The sequence below is a fragment of the Staurois parvus genome, unplaced genomic scaffold (assembly GCF_062004578.1).
Source record: "Staurois parvus isolate SC_StPar_1 unplaced genomic scaffold, SC_StPar_1.0 ptg003092l, whole genome shotgun sequence".
Classification (NCBI taxonomy): Eukaryota; Metazoa; Chordata; class Amphibia; order Anura; family Ranidae; genus Staurois; species Staurois parvus.
In genome coordinates this window covers 23,009-32,416 of record NW_028320888.1, presented here as the reverse complement: position 1 = coordinate 32,416, position 9,408 = coordinate 23,009, and the positions used below count along the sequence as shown (strand labels likewise).

At 42.5% G+C, this 9,408-nt stretch overlaps 1 long non-coding RNA gene across 1 annotated transcript; it reads left to right on the top strand.

The window, feature by feature from the left end:
* Positions 1-6: 6 nt before the first annotated feature.
* LOC149428611 (uncharacterized) lies at positions 7-9,408 on the top strand. Its single transcript, XR_016310708.1, has 2 exons — positions 7-215; positions 5,338-9,408. It is a non-coding gene; the product is annotated as an uncharacterized LOC149428611 (long non-coding RNA).

Below are 9,408 nucleotides of genomic sequence, written 5' to 3'. Positions count from 1 at the left end.
CTGAGGAGCGAAGACTTAACGCTGAGACATTTGGTGTTCCTTTGCGCTCCAGAGGACGTGGTGGTTTCAGAGGCCGAGGAGGAAACATGGGCTACCGTGGTGGAAGAGGGCGAGGCGAAAGAAGAGGCGGCGGGGGTTTTGGGGCACCCAGAGGTTTCCGTGGAGGCTACAGAGGAGGGCGTGGGGGAAGGGAATTTACAGACTATGAATACAGGGTGAGTGGAGAGTATTTCAGGGGAACGTGTGACTGAGGACCTCCTCTCTTGGTGCCAATTTCATTAAATTCTGCATCATTTAGGTTTTCATTAATTTAGCTAATGCAGGGCAATGCTTCAGCTTTTGAGAGCAAATTCGAAGGAATTGGGAGAATTGCAGAAATTGCCTTATACACTGTAAGGCTTGTGGACACCCTGATCATCACACCTAGGAGCTTGTTGAAATTTGCATTCTAAAACTGTGACCATTAACATGGAGGGAGCCTCTGTTCTGTATCATCTGCTCCCAGCCTCCGCATGAGGGAGCTAAAAGAAAGCTATGAAGAATGGCTCATTTTATCCCAGTAGAAAGTCTACACCTCATCTTCTGTTATAGCTGCCTCTGGTGTTTGGGAGCAGCTGCTGCAGAAACAAACGGCCAGTACACTTGGAGGTCCCTGTGTTTGAAAATTCAGTTTATTAGCAATTATTAAAGAGACTTCTTAACTTTGCTTGTTTAGGTTCGCTTAACCACTTGCCCTCCAGAGGATTTACCCCCCTTCCTGACCAGGCCATTTTTTTGCGATACGGAGCTGCATTACTGACAATTGCGCGGTCGTTTATCCTTGCACCGAAATGAAATTTGTCCCTCCCCCCCCCCACAAATGGAGCTTTCTTTCTGTGATATCTGCGTGGGGTTTTTTTTTTGTTTTTTTTTGTGCTATACACAAAAAAGCTGTCAATTTTGAAAAAAAAAAAAACACTTTTTGACTTTTTTGCTATAAAACATTCAGTAAAAAGCTAATTTGGTCATAAATGTAGGCCAATAAAAAAATCCCTATACGTGAAAATGATTGGTTTACGTGAAAGGTTTTACAGCGTCTACAAATGGCGGTATATATACTGGAATATATATATATAATAATTTTATATACACTAGTAATGGTGATCAGAGACTTCTATAGTCGGACACTGTACTAATGGCACTGGGCAGGAAGTGGTTAACATCTGGGGCGATCAAAGGGTTAACTGTGCTGTGTATGTTTCACATTATATGCTGTTTTTACTGTGTAAGCATGCTGCTTTGTATTGCTGTGCTGACGGGAGAGATCTATATTGCCTCTATTACATACAGGCCTCTCCCTTGTCAGTGTTCCTCGGCGATCGCTGGGTGCCGCCGGGGGATCTCTGGCCGGGACCAATGACAGCGCGAGTAAGGCGGCTTGTGCGCATCCCAAATCACTTCTATATGCGTGATTTTGCGCAGCCTTGCCACCCTGTAGCAGTAGTTCTGCTGTAGGGCAGTCGGTAAGCCGGTAAAAGATGTTTTTCCATCATTCATTGAGGGACATAAGAATTCCGAAAGTCTGTTTATTCTGTCACCTACAGGAGGTGGAACTCAGAAAAGTTTAAGCCAGCCCCCATATAACCCCTTCTTTACCCAGTGTAGATCAGTTTTTGACTAGTGTCCTACAAAATTAGAGGCCTTCTTTGCTTCATGAAATTTTTTCCCCTGGTGACTTCCAGCAAGATTCCTCATTAAGCTTCTACTGTTAGCTGGTCTATGTATTGCAGTTATATGGATTGGTGCTTCCTCTGCATTTGCTTTGAAGGCCATACAAGTGGCAGATGGGAGCTTGACATTGTGATTTGTTGCCCCTCTTGAATTCGTCCCTTCGTTAGGACAGTTTTATTTCCTATTGAACCCATCATTGGTAACACTTCGCATTATCCCTCTCCAGGGGGCCTCCCCACATTTACCAGGTTGGCTGGGCTTCCTGCTTCTTCCCTCACTAACAGTGACCTGACACCGCGCTGTCCTTCAGACGTGGCTGCTAGTTCTTAAAGCAATGCAACTAATGTCCAACCAACCTAGTGCCTTCACATCGCATCTCCATTATGGAATGTTTGGGCAACTTTCTTTGAAGAGGGTTTTTTTTTTTTTTTTCCTCCACCTAGCCCCCCCTCCAGGGGTCCTACCATATCTAGGATTTTGATCTGGTTCCTCGGAGTAGTTCCTGTTTCTTTGCGGGATACCACTGCGAGTCAGTTTCTTGACCTGGATTCTGTTAGACATCACTTAGGTGCTGTGAAATCATCGCCTTCAGGAAGGTTTGGGAGTTCTCCCTGTGTCAGGAAGGGTAATCTCATCCCTATGCTAAAGGATGCTGAGTACTGCCCTCAACTATGTTCTTGACTAGAATTAATTTGTTGTCTTCTGGTTCTCTTCAACTGGTATTCTATTTGCTGGCGAGAGAGGGTTGCATAGCTTGTTGTGCCTCATCTCCTGCATGACAGGAAAATACCATTGCTGGGGGTGGAGACAAGGTGTGTTTCCCTGACTTGTCAGCAGACAGTACACCTACTTCAGGTACTCCTGTTGGGGTTGGGGTATGTCTAGAGGCTTTCGTGGAACCTGAAGACAGAGTTGGGTACTCTCTGTGTAGTTGATCTTCTTGGCTTGTTGAGAAAGCTTCTCCAAAACCTTCATTGCTTCTATCCTTAAGCTAGTGACTGTCCCTAGCAGTTAGCTAAGGTTCCTTCCCCTCGTTCCATGGTTGTGGATGCTTTTCAGGACCAGGGTGGGCCAGAAGGCTATTAGAACCATGTCTTTTATTATATTTAAGCAGAGTATGCAGTGTTTCTCTCTCAGGCCCCAGTGACGCAGCAGGTGTTTTTAGTGGATGGGTATTGCTCATCTTTCTGTTCTTCTTGTGCTCACGTGTGCCAGTCTAAGGTCAATCGTATACCTACCTGTCCCCTGTCTCTAATTGAGGCCTTCCCTGCACTCTCCTGCCTCCCTGTTCCTTCCTCAGAGATGGAAGTCCAACTTACTTTGCTCAAGTGAATGTTTTCAGTACTGGCAATTGGCTGCTCAGGCCTGAGCATTGCATCCTGGGAGGGAGGGAGAGTTGCTTTATCATATAGGGTATTTTTCAAGGCCTTGAGAGCACTGGGGAAGCACAGGGTGAACTCTGCCACCACAAAATCTCAGCACTCCATTTTCGCAGATTAGCAAATATTTGGTGAATGCACAAGACTTGTGTATACCCTTAAAGCACAGGTTCAAACTGGAAGCCCTCCAGCTGTTGCCAAACTACAAGTCCCATGAGGCATTGCAAGATTGACAGTTACAAGCATGACCTCCCAAAGGTAGAGGCATGATGGGACTTGTAGTTTCGCAACAGCTGGAGGGCCGCCAGTTTGACACCCCTGCCTTAAAGGATAAGGTCTTCTGTCAGTATATCTGTTTGCCTGTATGGGATGTTTGGGGAAGCAGATATACCGACAGGATGATTTAACCTCTTGCCGTCCGCCTGCTGTTTATAAACGGCAGGGCGGTGGCAGTCCAAGGTCGGGTTGCCGTTCCTAAACGGCACCCGCCTTTTCTAGCTGTGCGCGCTCCCTAGGAGCGCGCACCACCGCGATCCGGTGTCCGCTGTGTCCTCCGGACACAGTGAAACAACGATCGTCGGACGGGACCTCTGTACGAGGTCCCGGTCATGTGATCACTGATTGGCGAATCAGTGATCACATGCAAAGTAGTAAGCAAGATGTCACTTGTGACATCATTGCTTACTACGTGTGAAATCTGTGAATGATCACAGAGGTCACATGGTACAAGGCTATTCACAACAGCCTTGTACCATGTGACAAGCTGTGACCAATCACAGCTCACTCAGTATTTCTCAATGACTGCAAGAATGCAGACAGAGAGAAAGAGAAATGATTGCTTTTACATCCTATATGGGTGTAAAAGCAATCAGTGTAAAAAAAAAAAAAAAAATCTTCATCACCCCCCACAAGTAGTACAGTGTCACCATGGTGACACTGTACTGCTAGGGTGACAGTATGTAAAAATAAAAAATAATATAAAATAAAATAAAAATGTAAAAAAAAATGTTTAAAAATTATAATGTTTGGTTATAAACTAATTTGGATTTTTTTTTTTTTACTAAAAAAATAACGGAATAAATTTTGGCCAAGATTTAGGATGAAATATTATTTATTTGCAAAATTTTATAAAAAAAAAACACTTTTTTTCAACATTTTTGGACTTTTTCATTTACATAGTAAAAAAAATAAAAATCCCAGCGGTGAATAAATACCACCAAAATAAAGCTTTATCTGTCTCAAAAAAAATGGTAAAAAATTCATATGGGTACAGTATTGCATGACCGCGCAATTGTCATTCAAAGTGTGATAGCGCTGAAAGCTGAAAATTGCCCTGGACAGGAAGGGGGTAAAAGTGTCCGGACAGGAAGTGGTTAATGAACTACCGTGGTGCTCCACAGCGCCGTGGCAGTTCATTGAGAACTACTAGCCCACAGCTGCTGAGGCACATCCCACATGTGCGAGGACCAAAAGAGTCCAAACCTTGCTTTCAGTTCAGGATTGCAATGATGCAGGCATCTTCCAAGGTGCTTATACAGCTTAAGGTGGTACTTTTAGAGAATCTCAACTCTTATGATTTTGCTATTCACATAAGGCAGGGTTTCTTGAGAGGTTGCTAGGGGTTGAGCAGTGAGCAACTTCTGCCTCTCGGATAAGCTATTGATCTTTCAGGCTAACTTTCCAATGACTGCAGGTGTAAGGAGCATTCTTCCCCCTGACCCTCACATTAATGTATCATGAGTTGTAGATATCGTAACTTTTAGTAGGGGTTCCCTGAGACAGGAAAGAGAGATAGATATATACATACATATATTTCAAGGTTTCTTCTGTGTAGAAAAGATTGAGAGAGGCCGACGTAAGGTCTCCGTCTTGAGCAGACCGACGTAAGGGCTCGCGCTTGAGAGAGGCCGACCTAGATGAGGATGACATCTCAGCAAGGTAATATCTACTCCTTAAATGGAACGGCTTTGGATGTCATCAGTGAAGTAGTAGTATAATCAGATTGCAGGTTGTAATGTTGACGTTTTACTTCCGCTTTAACACATTGGCATATTGAACAATTCATATTCATGGAACATCATTCTGTATTTATCAAAATCCAGAATTCCTGTCTTATTAGTATATGCTTTCTAACCATCTTTGGTGGTTCACAAAGGACTTTGTGCACAAAATAAACCTTTTATGTATTTCTGATTTATATATAATATGAATCTATTTTAAATGTTTTGTTTTCTCTCTTTTCCTGCAGAAAGACAACAAGGTGGCTGCTTAGTTGCAGATGAAGCGCTCTATTTTTACCTTTTGCAGTCCCAGGAAGGTGTTTTCAGTCTTTGTGAAGAATGAGGTTAAACTTGCTGTATATTTGTCACCAGCACTTCGATCGTGACTGCCTGACGGAACTTCTTCAGTGCCGCGGGGTCCTGCCAGAACATTTTGCTCCTTGTTTCCTTGCGTCTTTTGCGGCCCCTGCAACACTAAAGGACTGATGAGTGATCGGCAGTTTTGAAAGAAAATAAGACAGGGAAACTTTAAAATATGTTGAGCGTTAAGCATATTTGAGATAGGAGACAAGTTTTTTTGGTATGTATAGTTTAACAGAACATGAAAAACAGTCTAATGAAAACGGGAGTTTTTTTTTTTCCTTTTCAACACTTTGTATTGTGTAGTCGCTGCGAGCATCTACCCAGAATGCCGTTGATACTGTGAGGTTTTATTTTTTTTTTTTTTTTGTATATTCTCTATTTCTGTATGATGGGCGGGAGCGTTGTTATTACCGCTTGTTATCCTAGTCAGGCCATCGTGAGGTCACAAACCAGATAGCAGCACATGTTAGTTGGATGTTGTAAAGAAAAAAAAAATCCTTAGTACAGTTTCTAAGGCAAATGACCGTTTTATATAGCTGCAAGATTGCATTCTATTCCCACTGCCAAAGAAACAGAGCTTTGTATAGCTGTAAAAAAACAAAAAAATAGAGAAAAACAATACCTTTGTATTCAGCACATCTATTGGGGTGTACAATTGATATTGTTATGGGCCAATTCTAGTTTTGTCTTTTTGTACTGCTTCCATTAGATGTATACTTGTCTTTTTCTATAGGCAGAGATGCAATGCATATTTTGAAGTGTCATAATGTTTAAAACTTTACTAGTTTTGGGCTTTGTTTGTAAATTGTGCACAAATTCAAAAATAGCCTGCCTCAGACCAATCGGGCCACCCACATTTTTTTTTTCTGACCCAGTTTTATGAGGCTTATAAAATCCTGGAGGAACTTCGGCTCTCGGTGATCTCACAAGTTCGGTAGTTGATGAGTTGTATGATGTTGGTAAAGGACGGTGTCCTTGCCTTTCTGAGGATAATGACACAGCTGTGGGAGCCGTTTGGGTTCTGAATAAGGCTGTTTATGGCCGTTGGATTGTTGTGGAAAAGTTTATTGGATATGTACTTATCCATGAAAGGGCAGGCTGGTTTTCTAGGGTTCTCTGCTGTGCATGTACATGGCCAACTAAAATTATTTATAGCAGATTCTGAGGAAAAGGTTCCTTTTTTTTTCAGTTTGAATCTAAAGTTGAATTCCAGGACTTAAAAAAAAAAAAAAAAAAAAACTTGCAGTGGCCTCACATCCCTGCTCACCTCCTCCCCACAGGGTAAATGCTCTTTAAGTATTGGAATAAGATGTAATACGTAATTAAATCCTTCAATGCTCACCTCTTCTCTGACACTCTGGGCTGTCGCCATTCTCCAAAAAGTCCTGCATTGTACATGGTAATGCTAAAGTGTGATTGTTGGTTGGAGTGCCTTAGAGGAGAGGCTGTGGGGCACCGTCTGCGGTGCGGAGGAAGCTTGCTAGAGCAAGGAATGAGGTAAGTATCAGGCCTCATGGGTACGGGTGTCGGGGGCTGCACAACATAAAGTGTTTCCCTGCCCAAAAACTACTGATGCTGCCTACAGCCACCTATACACTGCAAAGGCTGTATACAGGTATATGCTAGAACTTGTATGCACACATGGCATGCATAATGGCTATATGCCCCTGGAGGTAGACTATCTGCACCCAGGGTCATACATCTGAACATATGTACTTGTTTGCATAAATACTGGTTGATATTCTCTGCCAAACCCGTGGCTCTCAGTCAGGGAGGTTTTGTGTTGTAAATACCCAGGCACCGATGGATGTGCTTGAGTCTTTCCATCTTCTTACTCTTAGATTTGACAGGCATTTGCTGTTCTGGGGGGGGGGGGGGAATGGGGGAGTGCAGCAGCCACCGACTTCAAGGGGTTTTTTTTTTTTTTTGTGGTGCCCAGAGTGGGTTTTGATGTCCAGCTTCTGAAAAGTCTTTTGTAGACCAGAGTGGAAGTTTACCTCGTTTGAGCGGCATACGTTTTTACAGGGCACAGTTCATCAGTCAGCATAGACAGTACAAGACAAAAATGATTTGCCAACTTTACAATTATACTGTTTTTGGTGCCTCTTGGACTATATATATTTTTTTGCTCCCTTACAAGATTTACTTATAAAAGAGGCATTTTCTGTATTAGTTCTAAGAAAAATAAAATAAAGGGATCCAAAGATGTTAGTAGGATTTTAAAATTTCATTTGTCGGGTTATTGTGTGTATTTTTATTTTTTTTTGTGTGTTTTTAAATGCTAACAGTGATTTTGCCCAAGCAAAATGAAGTACTTAAGGTAGCATTGCGCACTGCTGTAAATTGAATGCCATTGCTTGCGGCGTTTATCCTGATGTAGGACAGTGATTGGCACTTCCGTTGTATAAAGCACTTGGGTGCCGTCATATCGATGATGTAAGCTTTAGACAGATGCATCTTTCTCATCAGAGTTGTAATGTTTTTGAAGTCTTGCAGTGCAGCTTATTTTTATTTTTAATGTGGCAAGAGTTTTTTTTTTTGTTTGTTTTTTTTTTTTTTTTTTCTTCATTGTCCTGTGATTAAAGGGAACTTGTTCTGATAAAAATATAGGTTATGCGTCTGTCGCTTTTGGGTTTTAGAGGCGTTCGCACTGTCGGCTTTTTTTTTTTTGTTTCAGACAGCCCAGCAAATCACTTAAGTTTTTGAACAATCTTTCTGCCAGTTAAAGTGGTTGTAAACCTCAGACATGAAATCTAAACAAAGCATATCCCTCTATAGTGTGGGCTTGTCTCAGGAGCATAGAGTGTCATTTCTGTCTGCTGCTACATTTCAGCATGAATCACTTCTGACAAGTATTCTTGACACCAAGAGAGAAATGGTGACAGGAGGGGAGATTGCCAGCAGATTGACTGCCTTGGTTCTGTTCCTGTGAGCTGTGTGAAGGGGGGGGGGTGCCATGTTCTTCCAATCAGCTCTCAGAGCACTCCTCACTGAGCGGAGTATTCTCTCCTCGCAGCTCTCTGCCCCGTTTTCTGAATTCTAGACAAACTTTAGAAATGCAGCACTTTGAATGGATGTGGAGAGGAGAAGACTGCAGATAGACAGATACAACTTATGCAGGAGGATTTGTTACCTCTGAGTATCATCTCAGACCAGTCACTTCACTGGGTATATTTAAGGGTTTACAACCACTTTAAAGAAGAAAGGCACTTTAAAACAAAGGGCACTTATCCTTTTCTGTGCCCTGTTTCCATGACCTAATTTAACTCATTACCCCCCCAAAGATGCATAATTACTTTGATCCAGTGGCTGTGGTTCTGATGTTTGTTTACATCCTGCACAGCAAATCTTCACTGTCCTGGCTGGACCTGTGCATTACAGCCCACACATTTCTATGGGACCTTCTCTATTTTTGGGACACAGCCCCATAGATTTCTGTGGGGCACTGATGTGCAGGTGTGGCCAGGACAGCGAAAACTGCTATGCTAGGTGCTCTGCAAGTCTTCTGATGGATGCAGTCCTGCTGTTTGTTTACATTCAAGTCTTCATTGTGCTGGAAGCGCCTATGCATTGTTCCCCTGTGGACTTCTATGGGGCTGCATATGGTCTCCTATAAGTCATTGGAGCTGTAATGTGCAGATGTGACCAGGACAGTAAAGACTTGCAGCTTTGGATGATGTCAAGATTGTGGTAAGTATACATTTGACAGACGGACGGGGGGGGGGGGAGAAAGTGGGTCAGGGCAAAAAAATAGCGTGCTTATGCCCCGACTGTGGACTGTAAACTATTTTACATATTCAACAAGCAGTAAAAGGAAAGATTTCAAAGCTTGTGTTGTTTAAAGTGTATGTAAACCCTCCTTGTAAACAACCCATTCAGTTTAAAAGTAATAAAAATATATGAATACTGAAATAAAAAGGCAAAACATTTCTGCATTCATATATAAATACTTTGTT